The sequence below is a fragment of the Ursus arctos genome, unplaced genomic scaffold, assembly GCF_023065955.2.
Source record: "Ursus arctos isolate Adak ecotype North America unplaced genomic scaffold, UrsArc2.0 scaffold_12, whole genome shotgun sequence".
Lineage (NCBI taxonomy): Eukaryota > Metazoa > Chordata > Mammalia > Carnivora > Ursidae > Ursus > Ursus arctos.
In genome coordinates, this window is record NW_026622786.1 from 30,363,257 (window position 1) to 30,387,610 (window position 24,354).

At 41.0% G+C, this 24,354-nt stretch overlaps 1 protein-coding gene across 8 annotated transcripts in view; it reads left to right on the forward strand.

Moving 5' to 3' along the window:
• The window catches only part of TGFBR3 (transforming growth factor beta receptor 3), a 193,911-nt gene that overhangs the window by 47,867 nt on the left and 121,690 nt on the right, over positions 1–24,354 (forward strand). The gene's annotated exons all lie outside the window — the stretch shown is intronic.

The following is a 24,354-nucleotide window of genomic DNA, read 5'->3' on the forward strand; positions in this document are numbered from 1 at the left end:
TGTAGAAAATATATGTAAAATTAAAATGACATTAGCTGAGAACTTTGCCCAGTTAATTAAGGAAATCTGAGCTTCCTTTTTTCTTTGGTGTTTGTATCTCTCTTTAATGTGCTAGTAGCTGAGTTTTCTATAGAAAGAGGACATGTATTTAGGTCAGAACTCATTGGCATATTCCTTGGGTTATCTTGGGTCAGCATTTTCTCTGGGAAGAAACACCTTTTGATTTTGGAACCAGAATGCTGATTCCTGCCTTGTAGTCCAGGTACGACGCTCCTTGCACAACTGCCCCGCCCCCCTCCCAGGGCTGGCCTTGCCTTAAGTCACTTGACTCAGTAAGTCAATAACTTCATGACTTTGAGTGAGTTACTTAACATCATTCCACGTCAGTGTTTCCAGCTGTAGAATGAAGGCAATAGTATATCTCAAGGTGCTTTTAAGGAATAAATATGTAAATACAAGTAAAATGCTTAGAGTCTGGCACCTAGTAAATACTCCGTAGATGATGATATTATTATTACCAAATGTGGATGTTTTGAGGGTAATAGAGGGAAAATAGATTTTTTTAAAAAACTGGAAATTTCCCCATACAAATTCCAAGGAATATTGATCATTGTCTCCATGATAACCTTAGTATTTATAAAATTCTTTGCCATTTAAGCCACTTGCTGTACTTCCATTTACACTTCCCTGTGGGAGGTGTGGAGTTATTTTCTAAGGTGTTCCATTAATCATGAACTAGGAATGCTCTAAAGAAAAGAAGGTATAAGTATTAACTGGTTAGAAGAAGAAATAACTTTGAATTTTCTAAAGCTGTGCCTTTACTGGGAATTTTAACTTTGTTGAATTTCTATGTAAGGGGATAAAAAACCTTTCCATCCTTAGATTCACAGTGTGCATAGGCAAAATGGAGGGGGGAAAAAGATAAAAATTGTAATTTTGAAGGGAAAAGTTTTTTGTTTTTTTTTTTTGAAGATTTATTTATTAGAGAGAGAGAGTGCGCGCACATGCGTGCAGCGGGGAGGGTCAGAGAGAATCTTAGTGGAAGCGGGGTTTGATCACGCCACCCTGAGATCACAACCTGAGCTGAAACCAAGAGCCTGACACTTAACCCACTGCGCCATCAAGTGGTTTTGTTTTGGTTTTTTTAATTGTCTACATCAGTCAAATTCCGTGGATGTTGTCTTAATTATCATTTTGTGTCTTCAGAGAATGGAGCAGATTTTGAACATGCTCTTTTTTTCCCCCCAATATATTAGCCATTATATTTAACAGTATTTGGGGTTTTTAAAAATAGAGGTAATTAATTGTGAAGCATTTTGATGTTTAGCAGGCAAAGGAAATACATTACTTTGTGTGAACAGAGGTTACCATGGATGTTTTGAAGTCTAAATTATTGAACTATTTGCCTAAGGACAAACTTCTTAACCATTTAGGTTTCCTCTGGCCTGTAATGAGCTACAGGGGTAGGAATAACACAGAAACATCGTATGTGTGAAACATTGGGTCCTGTTTGGAAAGCATGATGGATCCAAGTTTTCAGGTTTACCTTTGAGTTACACTGATAAATTAGAAAACTTTCACCCCATTTACCTCTCCTTTTTGTGGTCTAATTGGCTCATGGTTGGTAAAGACAGAAGCATATGTTTTTGAGAGAGATAAGCCTTCATTTTGTTTACATTTTAAATGATCATGGTCTCTGGAACTGGCACTGGGACCAAAGAACGTTTATTACTTCCATGTTAACATGGGGATGGGTCTGAAAGATGATAAGTGAGGTTTGTGTTCGGTTCTGTTCTGCAGCTTCCTTGGGCCCCAGCCAAGGTAACTTGGCTTCGTAAGGGCCAGGAGGAACTGCTGTACAGTCTCTTTTTTATAGCTGTTTTTATATTTTTATCTGAAAGCATCTACCTTGAGGAGAGAAGCTCTACTTTGCAGAGTAAAAAACAACTGTTTCTAATCTTAGCAAGTGGACAACAAGGGGTGTGGCCAGGGGTATACGTGTTTCCAGACACGGTTGTGTTTCACATCTGTCCTTGTTGTATTACTGGTCAAACAGATCTTGTGGCCTTTGGGCAGGGTTGCCTTGGGAAGATGGCAACACAATAGGGAGAGTTTCTAATTTAGAAAGACCGCTGGGACTCCAGTCCAGAAGTTGTTTTTTTTTTTTTACCTGTGCGTGTCAGGTGGGGTGCAGTGTTTCCTGCTGTGGAGGTGGGGAGAACCGTATCACACCTTCACGGAGAAGGGAGAAATCACCTGATTGGCACACATGATTCAGAAGCATCACAGGCCCAACTCCATGTTCACTTTTCCAAGGTCCTTCCTGTTGCACTGAACTCTGGCCCTGCCCTCTCCCACCCTCTGGGGACTGTGGAACCCCCAGGGAGGAAGTCACCACTCCTATGCCCTTTATTCTTCCTGTGCCCCCTGGCTGAGATATGTCATGTGGGTCTGGGCCCCACCTGAAATCACATTCCTCCTCAGTGCCTAGACTCCCGTGTGAAGTACCGGCCGGTGTGATTGCAGCTCCCGTTGACCCACTGTTCACAGAGGCATAGGAACACATAGCCCAGACTGTAGAACCCAAAGAAAGCTCTGGGTGACCTCTGCTATTTAGCAGCTGCTCCTAGCACCAGTCACTGTGGCAACTGGGCTCTGTTTATGAAAATGAACGAGGACCTCAAGGCCGGGGCATTCACACCATGGACAGAGCTCCCCCTGGAAATACATTGCCTGCCAGATTGCCAGGGCTAAACCAAAACAAAGACATACCAAACAGAAGTAGCTGGGGAAGTGTTCTGCCCTTGGGGGACATGCACCATGGCCTAATTGCTTGGTATCCTCCTTTACCAAGCAGAACCATGCCAGGGTGAGCTTATCTTGGTTATGCCAGAGAAAGGAGGAGGCAAAGACCCTGGTACTTGAATGGGTAATTTCTTGAGTATACCCTTGCATTGCACAGGGCTGGCCTCTAGCTATGGGTTTAGAAGGAAGTTTAGTACCAAGGACCTGACTTTTTGAAAATCTTATTTTAGGTCCTGCTTTTATGTAAACTGTAAAGCTATTTTTGGGTCTGCACCTTTAGAGTAGACCCTTGTCTGGAATAACTGAGTTTGGAGTTTGTCCTCTTTGAGTCCTTGCTTTCACAGTGATGGTCCGAGTACTCCACATGGGGAATGGTGAGCCATAGACATCTTTGAGCACACTGTGAAACCCAGAGCTTCCTTTGAGGGGACTGTTATGTTCTGGAGTTGCTTCTATCATTCTTAGGTTTTATGATTCCATGGCTGGACCCTTCCAGCACATGTGTCTTTTAGCCTCATTTAGATGTTCACTGGGATACTTCACTGGGGTGTAGATAGATGAAGCTATAGTCTATATTGAAAGTGCCCAGAGTTTGGAGCTGGAAGGACCCATAAAAATCATCAAACCACACTCCCCTATTTTAAAGATGTGTAAGCCCAGGTTAAATTCATGTGGCTAGTTTGGCAGAGCTGGAGCAAGTGCACAGGTCTTCTGATGCCATTCCAGAGCTCCCTTCCCCACACTGTGCCTTGTCACTGTCAGAGTCCGCTTAGCTGTGGCTTCCATGTCCCTGTGGAGAAGGGAGACACGGGGAGGCCGAGAGGGCTGGCACTGGTGATTTGCTAACAGAACAGAGATGTTCGGGAATGACATATATTTGGAGAAAGAGGGACTCTTACGTGTAAGTCAGCCTTAGCTTTCAACTGTAAAATACCCATTCGTGGGGCGCTCGGCTGGCGCAGTCTGTAGAGCACGCGAATGATCTCAGGGTCATGAGCTCAGGCTTCACGTTACGCATAGAGCTTAATTAAAAAAAAAAAAAAGGCTTAAAATAGCCATTCAGTGCATTGAGGAGGCCTCGAGGTCTGCCACCTGGTCTTCTTAATCTGGTTGGATGCCAAGGAATTGGCGTAAAAGGGGAGAGGGTCCGGGGGTGGGGTGCCACTGATTATGAGTACAGTGAGAAGAATGTGGGCTTAAACCAGCGTCCCTTCCTAGAGGGATTCAGGCCTCGCTCTATCCCAGCAACCCTTAACTCCTTAACTTCCCCTGGGGTTGTCCTGGGTATGTCCTGGGTATGTCCTGGGGTTTGAACAGCTGCTGCCGCTCATGAGGGTGACCCATCCCAAGGGACCCTTAACTTCAGGGAAGGAAGTAAAGCTAAGTGTACTTGGTCCTCCTTCCGTACTTAGGCCTTTGCGGTTACTGGGGTGGCTGCCACTCTTTGCTCATGATAATTCCTTATGAACTCTCCTGTTGATAAACCAAACCAAATCAATAGTGGTCTTCCTTTAACAGGATTTAAGTTAAATTATAACCACAAGTTTCCTGTTGGTTTCCGTTCATTTCAGTGCTGAACATTTGTGCTCTGGGCTATGGATGTGAGGTTTCTGCCCTGTCTTCGCTGAGGTACCTTTGTGAAATGTGAGTTTGCCATGTGGCAGACTCGTTTTCCTCTGGCCGGTTAATGAAGCTAAAATATTGACAGGGTTGATTGGTCATATTTGAGAGTTCATCACGGGCACGAATATTGTACCTGCAAATCCCTTGCTCAGATCTATGTAATTGTAATCAGGGAAGAAGCCCACTTTTCCAGGTTTGTTCTATAACTATCATGACAGTCAGGTTCTCTTGGGCAAGGGATCAGGAAGAAGCCTGTTAGAGTGTGTTCTGTGCTGGCTCTGTCGGGCTTTGGAGAGCAGACCTCAGGGCGATCTGAAAAACCGGTACCCTGAACTAGGTGAAGCCATTAACCAGAACCCTGTCTGGACAGTCTGGAGCTGAACGGGTTTCTCTAGTATCTATTTACAGCTAGCCAGCGAGGTTAATCACAACTTCGCTGGGAGCCGGTGTCTGCACTGGCTATAACTCACTTGTATTCTGGACGGGGGTCAGAGAAGCTGAATAGATTTATTCATTCAGGGAGCAGTGAGTAACAGCAGCCTTAGCTGCAGAACCAGCTCTTTTCAGCTTTTTGATGACGTGCACTATTATTGTTTTTAGCAGGTTGGCTAAAAAGTGAACCTGTGAGAGTCAAGCCTTTATTCCTCTCTGTCCAACACTCACATGCTTGCTTCTAGTTTGCTGTAGTCAATCAGTAAACGTTTATCAAGTGCCTACTGTGTGCCAGGCACTGTGTTATCACAAACCAGTTACTTATTCTTAGTTAATAAATGATCTTATGCAGCAGGCATAAAAAGGAGCCTTAAGCAGGGGTGGGTAATTGGGATCTTTGTGTCTCTTCCTGTTCATTCTTCCATGCCTTCACATCAGGGAAAGGAAGTAGAAGTCAACTTAAATTAGTTTATTTTGGTAAGAGCAGTTTTAGAAAAGGTTTCGTGAAGGAAATTGAAACTATTGAGACATAGGAGGTTTGGGGATTACTGCTGGAGTTTTCCTATTCCTTTTAGCCCAGGGACTTTGTCCCAGTTACCACTGATAATGGACCCTTTTTATGTTTAACTGTCTTGTCAGTAAGTCAGTGACACATGCTGAGAATAGAAACCAGTACCATTCCATGTTGTAAACGCCAGTCTCTACATGGCCCCGCTAGTTCTGTTGTTGTGATTGTTGCTATGATGCTTAGCATCAAATGCTAGCCCTTTCCCTGGCATTTTACGTCACACCTACAGGGTCCCTACCCCAAGCTGCTTACCTTCCCTGGAAGCCCAGGACCTTTTCCACATCGCACCACAGGAAGTGGTGGAGGGGAAGGGATAGGAGCCTTCCCTCCGTAAAACGTGGTCCTTGCTTGAGGCAATGAAGGGGACTGTGGAAGTTTTAATAGGGAAGGGCCTTATTGAGGTAGTTTTTTTCCTGTTAAATTCCGCTTTTTAAAAGATTTAGGGTTAAGTGTAACTCCGTTCATTGTTTTCTATTCTTTTGAAATACATGAGCTGCAGTGGTTGACCGTATGCTAGACTCTGAGGGAGGAAATGAAACAGATGTAGCCTCTAGTCTGTGCTCTCTAGGTGCTTTCTGACCCACGATGGAAGAGAAAACATCAGGTGGCATCATTAGAAGTTTTTTTAACTTAATGGTGGACAGGAGAAAATGGAAACTGGACTAATTTCATTCAATTCTTAGGTGGTTCTGTCTTTACCATAGGGTTATCTTAACTGAAGACAGGTCTCCTGGTGGTTGTAGGCGTGGCTCAGTAGGTGTCAGGGTTTTGTTCGTAGTCCAAGGAAGAGTGATGTGATGCAGCCTTCGGCTTTCTTAAGAGTGAGAGAGCCTCTTTCCCCTGACCCCCAGCATGTCTCTCTTCGCCTTCATTGACTGAATCGATACAGCGCCATCTGTCCTTGAACCAGTCATTGGCAATTAGTAATAGAGGTACCATGACTGGCCAAGACTGATCAGCTAGAGAATCAGTCACATTGTTAGCATAGGGGTCTCCTGCCAAAATAAATGTGAACAGATTTCCAAAAGAAGAAATGCACATCTGGTAGGACCATGTAAGAATAAGAGGTCAAAGACAAAGTGATGGAGAGGAGGTCCTGGCCCTTGTTTGTGTTCCCTCAGTTGCCTGGACAGCTTTCTGTGGGACCCTCTAATGTGGTGCTACCCTATATACCTGCCTCTCTTCCCACTTCCTAGAGTACAGCTTCTTAAGGCTAAGGTACTCTGTCTTACTCAATATTTGTGGCCACCATACCTGGCACGTATGGGATTTGAACAGACTGAATGAAAAGAGATGTTTCACATTTTTTTGTGTTTAGCTTTTATCAAACATTGCTTGAAATAAGTGGACCATTGGTATCTTATTCTTTAAATATTTAATAATGACTTTGAGGCATAATTCACATACCATATAATTCACTTGTTTAAAGTGACTGGTTACAATTCACTAGTTTTTAGTATCTTCATTCATAGAGCTATCACTCACCACAGTCAATTTTAGAACATTTTCATCACTCCCAAAAGAAATTCCATACCCATTAGCTGTCACTCCCCACTATCCCCTTCCTCTAGCCCCTGACAACCGCAAGTCTACTCTCTGTTTCTATGGATTTGCTTATTCTGAACATCCTATGTAAATGCAGTCCTACAATCCGTGACTTTTTGTGTCTGGTGGCTTTTACTTAGCATAATGTTTTCAGGGGTCATCCATATTGTAGCTTACATCAATACTTAACTCTTTTTTTATGGCTAAATAGTATTACATTGTATGTGTATACCACATTTTATTAATCCATTATCAGTTGACGAACATTTGTGTTGTTTCTTGTTTGGGGCTATTATGAATAATGCTGCTAAGAACATTTGCGTACAGGCTTTTATGTGGGCATATGTTTCTATTTCTCTTGGGCATATGTATACCTTGGTATAGAATAGCTGGCTCATCTAGTAACTCCACGTCTAACCTTTTGAGGAACTGCCAAACTATTTTCCTGAGTGGTTGCATCTTACATTCCCAGCCACAATAGATGAGGGCCTAGTTTCTCCACATTCTGCCAACCCTTGTTATGCTTTGTCTTTTTGAAAATAGCCATCCTAGTGGGTTTCAAGTGCTATCTCCTTATATGCTCATCAATTAAAAAAAAACCAAACATTTGATTGTTTGTGTCAGAAGCTCTCTGTTAGGTGTGAAGACAGAGATGAGTAACCTTGACCCTTTCTGCCTCTCTGATCTCGTCGCCTTCCTGTCTTTCCTCTTAATCTCTGTTCCTCACCACTGAATTGTTTTGTAGTCTCTACAGTACCATGCTGTTTCTTACCTCTAGACCTTTGCTTGTCTTCTTCCCTCTGCCTGGAATATGAATATGAATGCTAATAATAGTAATAATAATAATAATACTGGTTAACTCTTACATACCCAGCTTGTCATAGAGTAGGCAGTTGGCTCCAGAGTCTGTGTTCTCAAACACTGTGCAATATATTTTTTTCTTTTAAAATCAGCCTTATATAGGGATGCCTGGGTGGCTCAGTCTGTTGAACTTCCGACTCTTGGTTTCGGCTCAGGTCATGATCTTGGGGGGTGGGAGGGGTACGAGGTTGAGCCCCTCATGGGGCTCTGCATTCAGTGCAGTCTGCTTGGGATTCTTTTCCTCTCCCTCTGCCTCCCCTCTGCCCCTCCCCCCTGCTCACACAGGTGCGTGCACACGCGCTCTAGCAAATAAATAAATAACAATCTTTTAAAAAATAAAATCAGTCAGCTTTATCGAAGTAAAATTTACATGGACTAAAATGTATATGTTTTAATGGTACAGTTTGATGAGTTTTGATCATGTATATACTTCTTTAACCACCACTACAATCAAGTTATGGAAGATACAGATTTTTTTTGTATCGCTTCCCCCTTCCCCCGAGTTCTCCTGTCCCTTTGTAGTCCATATCCCTGTACCAGGCACTTACTGACCTGCTTTCTGTCACTATAGGTTAGTTTGGCCTGTTCCAGAATTTCATGTACTCTCTTGAGTCTGGCTCCTTTTGCTCAGCAAAATGTTTTTGAGAGTTAACAAACCAGTTGTGCTTTGTATCAGTAGTTTCTTCCTTTTCGATGCTGAGCATATCCATTGTATGGCTATACCCTGATTTATGTATTCATTCACCTGTTGATGGGCATTTGGTTGTCTCCTTTAATTATGACCAAAATGGTACGAACATTTGCAAACATGTCTTTTTGTGGACACGTGTTCTAATTTTTCTTGGATAAATACTTAGGAGTGTAGTTGCTCCATCGTATGGTAAGTGTATGCTTAACCTATAAGAAACCGCCACCCGGTTCTCCAAAGTAGATGTACCTACATTGATTTAATTTTTTTATTTTTTTAAGTAAGCTCTACGCCCACCATGGGGCTTGAACTCATGACCCCGAGATCAAGAGTTGCGTGTTTTACTGACTGAGCCAGCCAGGCGCCCCCTGTATTGATTTTAGTACATATTTGTCCTTTCCTCTCCTTTTTGCTTGGGTAACTTCACCTAATTCTTTTTTTAAAAAAATTTTTTTAAAGGTTTTATTTTTAAATAACCTCTATGCCCCATGTGGGGCTTGAACTCACAGTCCTGAGATCAAGAGTCGCATGCTTTTCTGAATGAGCCAGCCAGGCGCCCCTTAACTAATTCTGAAGAATCACCTCAGACATCACCTGCTTGGAGACTTTTTTGACAGTTTCATCTTTCCTTCTTTTGAGGTGGATTAGGGAGGTTCCTCCTCCATGTCCCCGTAGCACCTTGGTTATTGCTCACTTGCCCATCTTTTCATCAGACTGTGAGCTCCTTGAAAATGGAGAAAATGTTATTATTTCTGTATCCCTAGTGGTTTGGATGATACCTTATAAAATATAGCTAGATGCTCAGTAAATGTTTGTGAATGGGTGACTGACTGGAGCATTATTCAGCTTACAGGGGAGTTCATGGCCCCGTAAGGGAGGTAAAACAGGCATGCAAATAACTGTACGGTAAAGTAGAAATCGATAAAGGTGAAGAACAAAGTCTAAGGGAGTTCAAAGAGAGATGGCTTTTAATGGGGACAGTTTGAGTGGTTAGCAAGGGAGGTGGAATGTCAGCTGAGCCCCAAAAGATAGATGTAGATGTATAGAGATACTGTTGGTTCTAAACGGATTTGACTTGAACTTCTGTCCCACAAGGTTGAGCAGGTTGGAGAATAAAGGCTGTGTTTGGGCCGGTAAGTCGGTACAAATAGCACTATTTTAACTGCAGTTTATATATTTCATGGTACAGATGTACCCTCATGAACATTTAGGTTATTTCTAGTATTTCTCTATTGTAAATACTATGGCAGTTAACACCTATGCCTGTAACACTGTAATACCTTTACGGTTATGTTGTAAAGTTATGGTGTAATTACAGTTAACGGTGTAATACCTTTACAGAAGTGTTGGCCACTTCACTTGCTACCCAGACCTGGCTGAGAATATTTTGTGAAGGGCTCGGAATATTCTTATTGGCCTTAATTTTTGATGAACGGGCACACCCTCTGAAATGTATTAGGTGAGCATTATGATTGCTTTGTAGGCAGAAGGTTAGTAACTACTTAATATGCGCTAAGTCCTTTCTCACCTGTTATCTCATTGAAATCTTTTAACAATCCCATGAAAAATGTGCTGCTACTTACCATTTATCTGAAACTAAGATTTGGAAAGATTGTGACTTGGGTAAAGTAACATGGCTTCTAAGGAGCCAATTCGGAATTTGAACCCTTGTCTTCTGATTACCAGTTCATTGTCACTTTCCCCATTGTTCTGAAGCTGATCCATTCTCTTTTTACAGTCTTTAAGGAGAAAAATTATAGGAAGTAAAATGTCTTTGAAATAATGCATCATAGCGTGAGTAGAGAAAGAAAGAGTGGGCATCCTCTAGATTGGGGGTGGGGTGGGCGTGTAGCCCCTTTCTCTTTCATCATGCTTGGAGGTATGATTCATGACTTCAGGAGGTTGTGACAGCGGCTACACAGAGAGACCTTGGTGCCCTGACAGCAATGTCCTGCTATTGTGGGCTGTGGATTTAGTATCATGCTAAAAAAATAAATCAGCGCCAGGAAAGTCTGTATGTTTAGATGCAGCTGCCTCTGGAGGCCCTCCCCCAACAAGAGAATGGCCCCCAGTGGACAGATTTTCTTTGCTCCCTTTGAGTTTTCATTTCTGTACGGGTCAGAGGTTATTTTCAACCTGTGGGATGCCTTAGCTCTTCGAGAAGTGGCCCCTCTGTACTGGGACGGTGGAGTGGGGTGATAGTCAGAATCGAAGGGTTGTTTGAGCTCTTTGAGGAAGGACCCTGTGTTTGTAGGTCTCCTGAAGTAGGTGTGAGCAGGCTTTCCTCCCAGAGGCAAAATTTGAGCAGTTTGGAAAGAGGAATCAGTTCTGCTTTTCTGGCAAAATGGCCCGTGTCCATGGATTGTAGGAGGATCCCGTTGGCGGGAAAATAACCAAAAATTTAAAAAGAAGTTTTCAAATATATTTGAGAAGGAAAGTTAAGAAAACTAGAAGAAAAAAATACAGCGGAATACAAATCCCTTATAGAATAAATAATGTTCTTATAATGAACGTGTCAGCATTTTTAACAGATGTATGCTCCAGTGTGTGGTGATTCAGTATGTATATAAAAGTCACAAGCACAAATGTAGCCAGTGTTTACATTAAACGTCCCACCTCCAAAACACACACACGGAAGGTCCCACTTGTGTATGTGTAATTACATCTCTGAAAACTCCCTCGGTCCCTTTTTTCTCCTCCTTTCCTCAAACAGGTATTTTGCTTACTTCCCTAAAGGTACATGATATATATGAGAGAACATAGTTAGTTGCCTCACACCTCTCTGAGTAGTGTATAGAGTGTAACGTTTTGAAACACCAGGGGTGCAGGTCCACTGGGGATCCTAAATGCTGGTTTCCAGCCACAACTGTGCTGGAATGAAAATAGAAAACAATGAGGCATGTGCAGAGTCAGCTTTTCTCTGTGTCTCAGCTCAGCAATTTTCTTGCTGTCCTAAACTTTAAAAAAAGCCGGGGGAAAAAGAGGAAATGATCCAGTTTTTTAGAATTTTGATATAAAATAGCAAGTTAAGGTTGTGGGGACACTTACTAACACACCAAAGCTTAGGTAATGGTGAGAAGTCTCACGGTCTTTGGGTGGTTATGAGGACTTGTATGTGTGCGCACACAACACGATACACAACTCACCACACAGTAAAAACAAACGCAGCCATGGATTTTCATGGTGCCCTGGGGCAAGCTGCATTTGGTCCTCATGAAGCCTGGGTTTCACTTTTGCTTCTACTGCCCACTTGCTTTGGAACCTTGGAAATGCCATTTTATTCATTATCAACCAAACAATTCCATTGAACAATTATTTATTGAGTGCTTACTACGTACGAAGCCCTGTCTAGGGGCTGGGGAGGATTAATAAGAAAACACTTGACTCTAATACGCTTAGATGCGGGGGGAGTCCTGCAGCTTGGTGCTGTGGTGTGCGCCCATCAGAGAGGAACCAGCCTGCTGCAGGAATCCAGAGGAAGGGGTGAGGTTATGTCTAGCTGAGAGAGGCTTCATGGAGGGGATCGGTAAAGTCTAGTGGGCCTTCAGAGTGTTAGGAACCGGGGAGTAAAGATGAGGTTCCAGAGCGGGGGACACAGGAGGCCTTTCTTGATGACCAGACCCCAGAAGAGAGTGGTGCTGGGTTGTGGTAGGTGCTGACTGCCAAGCTAAACTGTCCCTTAATTTCTCTGGGCCTCAGTTTCCTCATCTGCAAAAAAGGCAGATGAGATTTCCTTCTGTTTCATTGTGCCAAAGAAAGAGAATATTATATTTGCCCCATCGGCATGCAAACGCAACTGGTCCAACAGGTCTTATACTTTAGTGCTTGAAAATAATTAGGTTTTTAGCCCTTTGTGAAAAGTAGGCGTCAAAAAGTACCCCCCGCCCCCCGCTTTCCTTCTTGTTTTTCCGTTTTAGCACTGTTATTGCTAGGATACTATTTACTATAGGCAGGACTTACAGAAACTTGTTTGGTAAATAGGAAGAAAACCCTAAGTGATGTGTCAAACCTTTTTCATGAATGGTGCAGGAATCCAAATTGACGTTCTGTAGTTTACATTAAAACTTCGTTAGTGAAGTATTATTTCAAACATCTGTATATGCATCTGTAAAAGGAGAAAAGACAAGACAGAGGGAAATACAGACATCAAGTGCATTCACATTTTCTCCCTGTTATCAGTAGCATTTTTCGGAAAGTACTGATTAAAAATGAAGGCTGTTTCCAGGTTTTTGGTTTCCTTGCCTTGTAGCATACCAAGTCAAGGCTGAGCTGGGGGCCACCTTCCAGAAAGCAAAGACTTCCTTTCTGCCTGGAAATAATCCGTATTTTGTTTGACCTTCAGAATACTCATGGCCTTGCTGGAATACATGGGCCAACATTTGTCCTGGCAAGGCCAGCGCAGTTTAAGATTGGTGTCTACAGAGATTACTTTATAGGCAGTCAAAAGCTGCGGGAGAAAGGTGACTACAGTAACTCAGACATTTGCATCCTTTCCGGCTTAAAAATCAAGGAGGTGATTTAAAATAGGCAATATTTGAAAACAAACACCAACAATGAAATAACAAAAACACTTCTTGCAGTTCCTATTTGTCTAAATTTTTGAGAACTTTGCCAAGGTCAGAGTGTTCTTTTGCAAGTGACCTTGTCACGAAGAGGGATTGCATCTCACGTATTGCACTCTGCTGATATCTACAATCCTCTCCTAAAGATTGTCAAATATGGACCTTGGAAGGCACAGTTGCCATGCCTTTTGAACAGTATGTTCTTTATGATGCTTTGTTTGTAAAAATACTGTCAGATGGCTAGGGATTTGTATTAACACACGAATGCTAACTGGAGTTAGTTTGTAAAAATATTATCAGATGGCTAGGGATTTGTATTAACACACGAATGCTAACTGGAATTAGACTTTGGTAGTTTTTTTTCCCCATTGAGTTAGAAGCAGAGTCCAAAGCCTAAGGTGGAGTTTAAAGTTCTTATTTTTTTAGAAATACATTTTATTTTAAAGCAAATACATAAACTATGTATTTTATTTTATTTTAAAGCAAATGCATAACTAGAATTCTTGTTGTATATGGGGTTCTTGAGTTGTTAGCGGGGCCAGTAATTTTCACCACGTAGGGCCACAGTGTGATTTTGTCAAATGCATAGTTGACGAGATGGTAAGTGATAAGGTACTCAGTGATTAGATGGGTTCGTATGTGGTGACATGAAGCCGTTTTCTTTAATAAGAATATCGGTTATATGGGAGTAATTGAAAATAATCATATCCTACTGTAGTCGAAGTCCTATATTAATTTAGGGAAAAAAAGTGGTGAAATAAGGATGTTTTATTCTGCTTACGTAGAGGGATATAAAAATACATGTAATTACATTTAACGCTTCATTTTGTTCTTGATGTGTTCCCTCCAGGTAAAGCTGTACTTGAACGTTCATGCTTACAGCTTGAGTCTAAAATTTCAGTGGAGGCCAATAGGTGGGAACCACAGTCTCTAGTGATTTTCAAAATAAAATCCCATAAAGACCCCACAGCCGGAATTCCGGTGGTATGCTCACTTTAAAAGTGAGCATTTTGGAATCCAAGAAGAATCTGACACAGTCTTATTGCTGTCAGGATGATTTCAGCATCTGCATTACACACCAGCTCATTTTTGTTGGCTGTTAGCTGTGTGAATATTTGCCATTCATGCAATTACAAGAGAGAAATACCTGATAGAAAAAGAATAGATATAGAAAAATACGTTACAGGGGCGCCTGGGTGGCACAGCGGTTAAGCGTCTGCCTTCGGCTCAGGGCATGATCCCGGCGTTATGGGATCGAGCCCCACATCGGGCTCCTCTGCTATGAGCCTGCTTCTTCCTCTCCCGCTCCCCCTGCTTGTGTTTCCTCTCTCGCTGGCTGTCTCTATCTCTGTTGAATAAATAAATAAAGTCTTTAAAAAAAGAAAAAAAAAAAAGAAAAATACGTTACACAGTGTCTATTCAGTCCATATTTATATGCATTTGCTTACTGTAGTTGAGAAAGCGGGAGTAGTGAGTGAAGGTCACGGGTTAATAAGAAAAATAATGGAGAAAAATGAGTAGAAAGAAAGAAAGAAAAATAGATGTTTTGATAATCTTTGTCAAATGTTTTTCCAAAGACCAGCCTCAGATTTAAAGTATTATGCAGATGTAGGCTTTGGCCTCTGGTAGTTTTCTGATAGGAATTCAGCCTCGAGTTGAACTTTCAAATCGGTTCTTTTCTTTTTTTCTTTTTAATTACTAAGTGACCAATCTGTTGTAGTTTGTTGGTCTGTTTTCTCTTCTTACTCTCCTTCTGTTGCTTTCTGCCTGAGCTGCTGTTTGGTCTGGAATGCTGGGCTTGCATATGTAGTGTTAGGGTTGCCTGCCTCTGCCTTAACCAGGAATGGAGAAAATCTGACCCACTATGTCCATTTACAAGTTTAATTGGACCCGAAAGGGTTCTAATCCACAGTTATTTTCTCCACGTTCTTATTTCCAAAGCCCCCATCCCTTTACATAGTTAATACTTGCATTTCCACTGTGGAGGCTTCTCCACTCCGCTGTCTTTCTTAGTCTTCTTTCGGGGAGGGTCTTTTAGGATGGGTCTTGCCACAGGCAGTTTCTTTCCTTGTCACCCGATTTTATAATAAAGCCATTAAAGTCTGAACTTTTTTGTTAGGTAGTTCTAATTAATCAGTCTCTTCTGTAGGTATCTTGCTTCTAAGCTTGTAGAATTCTTCACTATCCATTACGTTAGTTTGCTTTGGCAACATAGGCAGGATTAGCCCTGGTTTATAGGTGGTCCAGGCCAAGCAGCTTGTTACTGGCAGAGCTGAGACTAGAACCTGGGGCTTCTATCCCCAAGATAAGCCTTCTTTCCTCTGTGTTCTTAAGGTCTGTTATTGTATGTTGTGAGTTGCTTTTTTAAAGAGAGAGGGTAGGACAATGAGGAGAAAGGATGTTCTTTTCTACTGATTTTTCATATATTTATTGGTAATATTTTTATGTTTTTATAGGGCTTCCTGATTGAATAATAAAAAAAAAAACTTTCAAATGCAAGATCTCATTTCTTTCGTAACATCCCGGGGATTAGCTAGGATAAGTATTATCCCTATTTTAAAGATGAGAAAACTGAGGCTCAGGAAAGTGATATGTTTTTAGTGCAGTTGGAGCCGTGACCCGGACAGGGTTGGACTAAAATTAAAGTGAATGAGAATTACATGTGGGCTTTTCCTTTCTGTAACATTCATGGAGCCCCTGTGAAGTGTCATTGGCTGTGTTGGGGTGTCGTGGATTAAAAAATAACCTGGTTTTAAATTGGTGTAGTAGAAGGTTCTTAGAGTTGGGGGGGGTGCTTGGGGTTAACTTTGTTTAAGGAAATGATTTTTCTAGTATGGAGGAGGTGGTAAATTTGGAAGACGTTATGTTACAGAACTGCAGCCAGATGTGTGTTTACTTTTGTGAGTGCCTGTTTTATTTGCTGGTTTATTCATTCCTATGCATTAGGATAGAAAAATAAATACAGTTATGTTTTGGCTCCCTGAAATAGTTTTTATATTTTCTGGAATTTCCTCACTTATTGTCTTTAATATTCCAGAGTTTTATTATGACTCATTTGAGCCATGCAATAATAGAATAAGTAGGTGTAGGCCCGTGTGAAGAGGCTCATTAAGTAATTTGGGGGAAATATATTTTTGAAGCCTGTAAATGTTCATTTTTTTTCTTGGTCTCGAGATTTGTGTCATGGATGTCAGCTCTGCATGTTCTTGGATGTTTTGGAGGGGAGAGGGTGACAAGTTAAGAGTTAAAAGAGCACAGTTCAATTTTTCTCTTTGGCTCAAATATGTAGTTTTACCATAAACTACTGAAAGTTTCCTGTTCTTGTTTCATAAAAAAATGCACTTCCATTCATTGTTTCCATGTAACTTCCTATGCTTTTTACAGTAAAAAAGGTCAAAATTTAGAATAAATTATGAGTTATCTCTGGGGGAAAGAAACGCTATTTCATTTCAGAAAAGAGCTTTAAAACGTGAGCCTCTCTTGAGTCTGGTAAACTGTGACAGTCCTTAGTATCTGCCCTTTTTTTTTTTTTTTTTAACGTAATCATGGTTTGCAAAGAGGGCAGTCTGACCCATATTTCTAACTAACATCAGAAGGCAAGGAGGATTCCGTGTCATGACTAGATTTTAGAAAGCTGCAGATAATATCAAGAGAGGGGCTTTTTGAGTGGCTTTGTGTGTTTTCTTTGTGACATGGCACTGCCTCCAGCGTGCAGCCTGCCCTCCACTGTCTTGTCCACACCGGATCATTTGTACTGACCCGAAAGAGGGACTACTGGGAGCAGTGTCTGATCGCAGTGACAGCGTCCGCTAGCCCTCGTGGTGGCGGAGTGAAGATGAGAAGGAATCGTGTTTACAAGTTCCATCGAGGAACTCTAGTGTGGAAGAATGTGCAGACGATGCTAAAATTGTAATTAACCTGGGACATGCAGGTTAATATCTATTCATCCTGAAAAATAAAGAAGATTATACACACACACACACACACACACACGCAGGAGACCTAGTCATATATTTGCTTTCTCCTCCTCTTGAAAAGATAATATTTCCAAAATGCTCGAAGCCCCAGTCATATATTTGCTTTCTCCTCCTCTTGAAAAGATAATATTTCCAAAATGCTCGAAGCCCCAGAAGAGTAGGGCCTTTAGCACAGATTGGTGTGAACTAAAATCCCAGCGTTCCCCCTTAGTGCGTATGCTTCACTTTCTTTGATGGCTTGCCATTGAAATTAGATTAGTGTGGACAGTGTCACTAATATTGTTGCTAATATTGTCACTAATGATATTATACAGTGTCACTTTTGTAGCAGGTTTGTGCATCCGTAGCACATGAAGGAACCCAAAACATCTGGTGAGTTCCAAGGAAGGTAGCTGTCAAAAGTCCATAGAGGTTACTCTGTAAGTGGGATGGCCCTCATCCAAGCTGTTGACTTAGAATTGAATGTGAAAGATGACATGCGATGGGCTTAGAACAGAGAGACAGACCTGCAGCCAGTGCAGAAAAACAGAAGTATAAAAAGTATAGGCAGAAGTATAAAACACAAACATGGTACCATTTGGTGTAGAGACAAAAACTGAAATATCATACCAAAGTTTAATAAATTATCATTAGTATTCATAATGATGACCCAAGTCCTCAAAAAAAATTAGTGATATTCAGGATGCTCAGAATATTTAAGGTGGCCAGGAAATAATTATGTATGTGGTACATACAAAATAATTTAGATTTCCCATAAAAATGACTTAAGTCTCTTTCTTGGAATGGGTAAAGCCTTACTTATTTGGAAGATTTGCTTATGTGGGCTATCTCATTACCAGTCAGTGTTGAATAAATGAAGCATTTATTGTATGGTGGTAAGGTGGTTCTTTGGGCCACATGAAGTGGGGGCGGGGAGAAGGGAATATGATATAAAACACCGGGAGAAGGAATTAATTATTACTTTAAATAATGGATTAAGCTTTGGTACATTTTTCTTTGCAAATCTTGAAACAAAGTCCTTTTTGTTTTAGGAATTGGCATGCAAAGGATTTCATTTTCAAATTGACCATTTGAAAGTATTAGAGCTTGTCTCCATGTGAGAAAAGGTGAATTCCCTGTGGCAGAGTGGTTTCCGAAGGTTCACTTGGGAGGAAAAGAGAGGAGCTAGTTGATCCAGAGTGGAAAAACACTGAAGAAAAGTTTCCCCCCAAGTAACACACAGATTTCCGAAAAACAGAAATTGCTTTGATTGAATGTGACAAATTAAAAAAAAAAAGTTAAGCTTTGAAACATCCTATGACACATCTGTTTTGAAAGGTTGCTTTGTCAGATACAGATGTGTGTTTGACAGTACCTTACTGTGTGTGGAGTTTTGTCATGAGCATGCTCAGTAGATGTGGTTTCTGAACAGGTATCTCATTTATCTTAGCTTTAATTTTTGGGGGAGTTTATTAAATAGCAGTACAATAATTTTTTATATTTGTCTTTAGGTTAAATACAGTTTGATTGAATCAAACCCCTCCCTTCTAGCCTTTTGTTAAACTGAGAACTCTCTTTAGATTTTGTCTTTTCAGAAGTTGTGGACCTAGCATAGCAAAATCTAAAACTTATTTTTTTTAGGATTTTTTTTTTTTTTTTAAGTAATTTCCACACCCAATGTGGGACTCAAACCCACAACTGCCTTGATCAAGAGCCACATGCTCTGCCAGCTGAGTCAGCCGGGTGCCCCCAAAATCTGAAACTTCAGGCGAATTGAATGGCATGTTTTTAAAAAGCAATATCAGAAAATCCTCCAAATGCCTTTAGCAAACTAATGCCACTTTGTTTTTTGCCTTTATACATACATTGATGTAAATTATTGGTTTAAAAAGTGAAAACAAAAAAACAAAAACAAACTTCCAGTTCTAGAAAAGAAGTTTTTGTGCATGCATACCAGAGAGAATTACCTGGACCCCTGAATGAAATTCCCTCTATTTTTAAGCCATTTAAGAAAATTTATGCACTTACACTTTTTGTAAAATAACTCTTGAAATCACTGATCCTTGCATTATCACAGGCGTCTGAAATTCAGGCTTGGGAAAAACATTTTCTTATCCAAAGAGCTGACTTGTTTTCTTTTTTATGAGATTTTTTTTTTTTTTTAAACAAGGTCTTATAAGCATTACATTTTCTCTTTTATCTTGGCTACTAGGAAGCTCAGAATTAGGTGAGGTGCTCAGATGAAGTAGTTTCCTTTAAGTTCTTTGATGAGATTTTTTTTGTCTTTGCCACTTTTTAATTGATTGGCAGCTTAAATGGGTTTCTAAGCCTATTGAAAATTTTTTATTACAAGCCCCTCAATTTCTTTTCTAGAAGTAGTTGATACTCATCAATAATAAAGGAACATATAGCATGACATTTGGGTTGGATAAGAAATTTTCTTTTTCTTTTAATTTTTTTTGAGTGTGGTCGACACACAGTGGATCAAGAATTTTCTAGGAGTAGAGCCACTAAAACTGGGGACCACGGCCAGACCTATCTTGGTACAGTAATTTTGTATCTCTGGGACCAGAAGTCATGGCAGGAGTTGCCTAAAAACTAGGAAAAATTGGAATAGAAGGCCTTTTTACCAACTAGTTTATATGGGCCTACCTTGGAGATATTGTGGGTTCGGTTCCAGACCACTGCAATAAAGCCAATATCACAATAAAGCGAGACAAATGAATTTTTTGGTTTCCCAGTGCATATAAAAGTTATGTTTACACTTTATTATAGTCTGTTAAATGTGCAACAGGATTATGCCTAAAAAAACCAAGTACATACCTTAATTTAAAAATATTGCTAAAAAATGCTAGCCGTCACCTGAACTTTCCATGAGCCGCAGTCACTGATCACAAATCATCATAACAAATGTAATAATTAAAAAGTTTGACATGTCACGAGAATTACCAGAAAGTGACACAGAGGCACGAAGAGAACAAATCCTGTTGGAAAAATGCCGCTGATAGACTTGCTCAAGACAGGATTGCCACAAACCTTGAATTGATTAAAAAAACAAAACAAAAAACCCGGTATCTGTGAAGCGCAATAACACGAGTACAATATAATGAAATATGCCCGTAGAAGTCCCCTGCGCCCTGTGGGTGACAAAGAGGGCACTGATCTACATGGAACCCAAGTTCCTGGAAGCTCTACTGGTCTGCGATTCCTAATGCAAAAGGAGGTTGAGATAGGTTAAAGTTTTGTTTTTGTTTTTGTTCTTGTTTTTTTCCAGGACCCATGCTGTAGCTGGAGAGATGGTAATAATAATCATAGTCATATGATAATAAAAATGAGTTAATCCTAAGAACTGTCTTTTGGGGCAAGTACTGTGATTATCCCCAATGTATAGATGAAGGACCAAAGACATGGAGTGGTGAATCCCTGCCCCAGGTTACACAGCTGAAGTGTGGCCTGGCTGAGATACAGACCTGAGACATTGGCTTCATGGTCTGTAGAGAATTAGGGTTTTGGTTGTTTGAGGAATTCATCACCCAACAAGTATTTGTGAGCACCTGCCACACGCCAGGCACTGTGCCAGGCTCCCGCACAGATAGAGGATAAGCGCAGGAAACATGGATGGTCCTTGCCCTCACGTGGCTTCCAGCTAAGTGGAAGACACACAAACATATGCCCAAATTAATAAATGGCACACAAATGCCCAAATAGATGTATAACTAAAAACTGATATTGGCTATAAAGGAAAAGTATAATAGGTACAACAGGTTTATGGAGTCCCTTAATTTAATCAGGTAGGAAAATGTGGCTCTGGGCCAGGCTACTTAGCTGGGCACAACCTTCCTATTCCCTGGTCTACACCTAACGGTCTTATCAGTGGTGCTGCTTGATTGACCCGTAACTGCTGCTGACTCTGGGAACGCCTGCTCCATAGATTCTCCTGAACCTTTTAGCTTTCCTGTGAAAGGAGCAACAGCACACTGGCTGTTCATACATTTCTCTACGAATCGTCAGCTGTTTCCCTCTTAGCAGAAACACTTGAGCAGTGAGCTACCTAACTTGAAGAGGAAGGAATATGGTTTATTATTGTAATTGAGTTTGACGTATACATTGATGCTTGGTAATTTGGATTCATGTTAAACATTTCCTTCATGCCCTTAACGACTGATTGTTGAGTGCCCTGATTATATATAAAATCCTTAAAGTAAATGATTTTTATTTAGTTCGTGGCCCAGTTTGTACACATGGCTGTAATTAGTAATATTTTACAGGGCCAAAACAAAAGTTGGTAGATTTTTCTTTTTAATCTCTTGTCTCTTATCTATAATCAGGGCCGTTGGTTACAGGCTTTGATTCAACTCCCCAGCAGCTGTGGTTTTCTCCTTCTGACCTTCCTGACCATACCCCCCCCCCCCCCCCCACTTACAGCTTCTTGTCTTGCCACTTACCCAGACCCTGAACCCAGCCCTAACTGAGTGCTCACCGGTCCCAGAGAATACGCACAGTAGCATGTTGTACCTCTCTGTTTCTTTGCACATCCTTGCCTCTGTTCCTCCCATCTTTTCCTTTCTCATCGGATAATCAGTTTTCTCTTAAAAAAAAGAAAATCAGGTTATTAGTGACTATCTTAGGTTTAAGTTGAGGTCTGACTGACGAACAGGTTTGGTGATGTCCTCCCTCAGGGTTAACGAGGGGCAGCTTTCCAGCGCTGCAAGTCTCACTTTGCCAGAAAAATTTCATTGGTAGGAATCAAATTATAATTTTTGTTGGTTACATGCCTAAATTGTGTTTAATATTTTGAGTCCAGATCAATTAAGTGTGTTTCTTTTAATAAAGAAATAGACTTTCTTTTAATGATTTTGTGTATCTCCGACTCAAGAGAAAACAGATTGCATTATCTTCCATCCTTCCAATCTTCAGATTCGTGCTTGTTCTCAGTGCTGAGCCATTTGTTATGGCAGTAACAGCGCGTAATTTCTATCCGTAAATTCTGATCTTCCCGTAAATGAATACTGCAGGGGAGCCAGTGCCCCTTTACTCCTACTAGCTTCCTTTAGATCTCGTCAGAATCTTTTCATCTTCTAGATTTAAAGTAAAACAAGAAAAAAGTCAGCCAAGATGATGCCAGATCACTCTCTGGATTTTGGGAATTCCCTGGAGGCTTAGACATGGACTCTTCTCACCTTTGGGAATTGTACTTTCAGAGTTTGCTCAGAGAACAGGAATTTTTACTCTCATACTGCACATAGTTTTATTTTAAATCTTTCCACTGCAATTCCTAGAAATAATTTTGGGGGAGTAGTGGCTAGGGAGTAGTATAAGAACATCTTATCTTAGATATTTTATTAATCACTCTAAAAGCTCATAAAGAAAACATTTTTCAATGGAGAAAATTTTTTCATTCATTTATTTCTCTTCCCCTCAGGGGACTTTATGTCTCTAATAGTACTTGAAACTTGTAAGGCATTGGCATATGTAGTGTCTCACGATCAATGAGCCTCTCATAAAGTAAGAGAGAAAGAGATTACAGAAGTCTTAAGGACAAGGTTATGCAACTAGTAAGTGGCAGATCTGGATTTAAAATGGTGGCTCTCATAGTTCCTGGTCCAGTCCTCCTCCTGTATCCACCGTTTCTCTAATACAGGGACTCTTCTCTTGCTGTGCCTAGTGGTGACTTCTGGAACACGCTTATTATACTTCCTCTGCTACCTGCTCTCTTCAGATTATAAAAAAAAAAAAAAAAAAAAACACGAGAAAACCCCACTTCCTCAGAAAGCAGCATGAGTCCCCTCTGCTCCTCTTGGTTTTGTAGTGGTATCTTGCTTAGATGGAAGATTGAGTGCCCTTTATAACCTGGCGCTTCTCAACACTTTGAGAATTTAAATTCTTAAAGATGCCCTGCCCATTGTTTCTTTTTGAACTTTTAAAAACACAACTTGAACACAGGAAATTCTTCAGTATGGTTGCACCATGATTTGAACGCAACAATATACAAATATGCATTGGCTTTTGGCCCAACAAGTTGGCAGTTGACTTCTTGGAAGAGGGTTGGGTTGTCAAGAGGAAGGTCTGGATTTAGGTATTCACTTGAAGGATGAAACTATAAGACATGTCTAAGGAGTTGTGCTATAGAAAAATCTGGCTGTTTTTTTTTTTTTTTTTTTTTTTTCCTGAGAACTACCGCATGACAGGTTTTAGAATACTAGAAGCTCTTATGCATGTCTTTTTCCTACCAAGGATAAGCTTTAGCCTTAGGCCAAGTTTTATTGTTGAAAAATCTAGGTGGGACTTTGGTAGGAGGGCCTCCTTTGGATTTTAACGGTGGTACATTCCACAGTTCCATCCCCAAGGGGCTGTAGCTCCAAAGTGTTGTAATTTGAGATGGTATAAACACCAGCATATGCTGTGTATGCTACAGGCACTCTTGAGCTCAGGCCTTCCAGGTGTTTTTTCCTGGAGCGTTGCTTTTGCATCACATCCTGGCATTGGTCACATTCCCTTGCATGAAGCACACTTAGAGCCAGGCTGTACTATTGGCTGAGAAATCATCTTGGGTGCCCTTTCCTACAGATTCTTGCATCCCATGGGGGTAGAAGGAATTTTCAGCTCAGGGGCAGAATAGATCCTGCAGTGCCCAGGCGTACAATCTGTGGGAGTTTGTCCCTCTTCACAGCTGACAGCATTGCAGAATTCCCTGTGGGACAATAACAGAAACCCTTATTAGCCAATGGTGCTGTTGGAATAAAATCTCCCCATTGCAGTGTCTTGGTCCCAGGCTATAATGTTACCCCTCGATTCCCTCTGCATCCTTACCACGTTTATTGCAGCTGAACACACGCTCCTCATTAGTACCCTGGGTGATATGGGGAATCTGTGTGCTGGAAATTATGTGCAATAGGTACCAGATGTTTGTGTCAACTTGGTATGCAATGGTATTTAAAATGCTTAAGGATCACATTTATTAAATGTGAAAATTACTTATTGTTCCTTCCCCCCAAACAATAACTTCCCCCACCCCCAATATTTTACTCCTTGCGTGAGGTGTGATATTAATTTCTTTGGGGACAGATTAAAGTGTGTGCAGCAAATGCATCTGTTCCCAGATGCTTCGTCTGCATTCTGTCAAGCCCTAGGGCTGGCCTGCAGCCAGTGTGGATGTGGGGGTTCTGTAACTGAGATCGGAATGCTGTGTTGCAGCTAAAGGATGTAACGAAAGGGTGAGTCCATTTGCGTTTTTTTCTTTAAGTGGAACTGGGAATTTAGACATTGATGTGATAGCCAGATCGTAGGAACATTTCCCATGTGTGCAGATAAGCA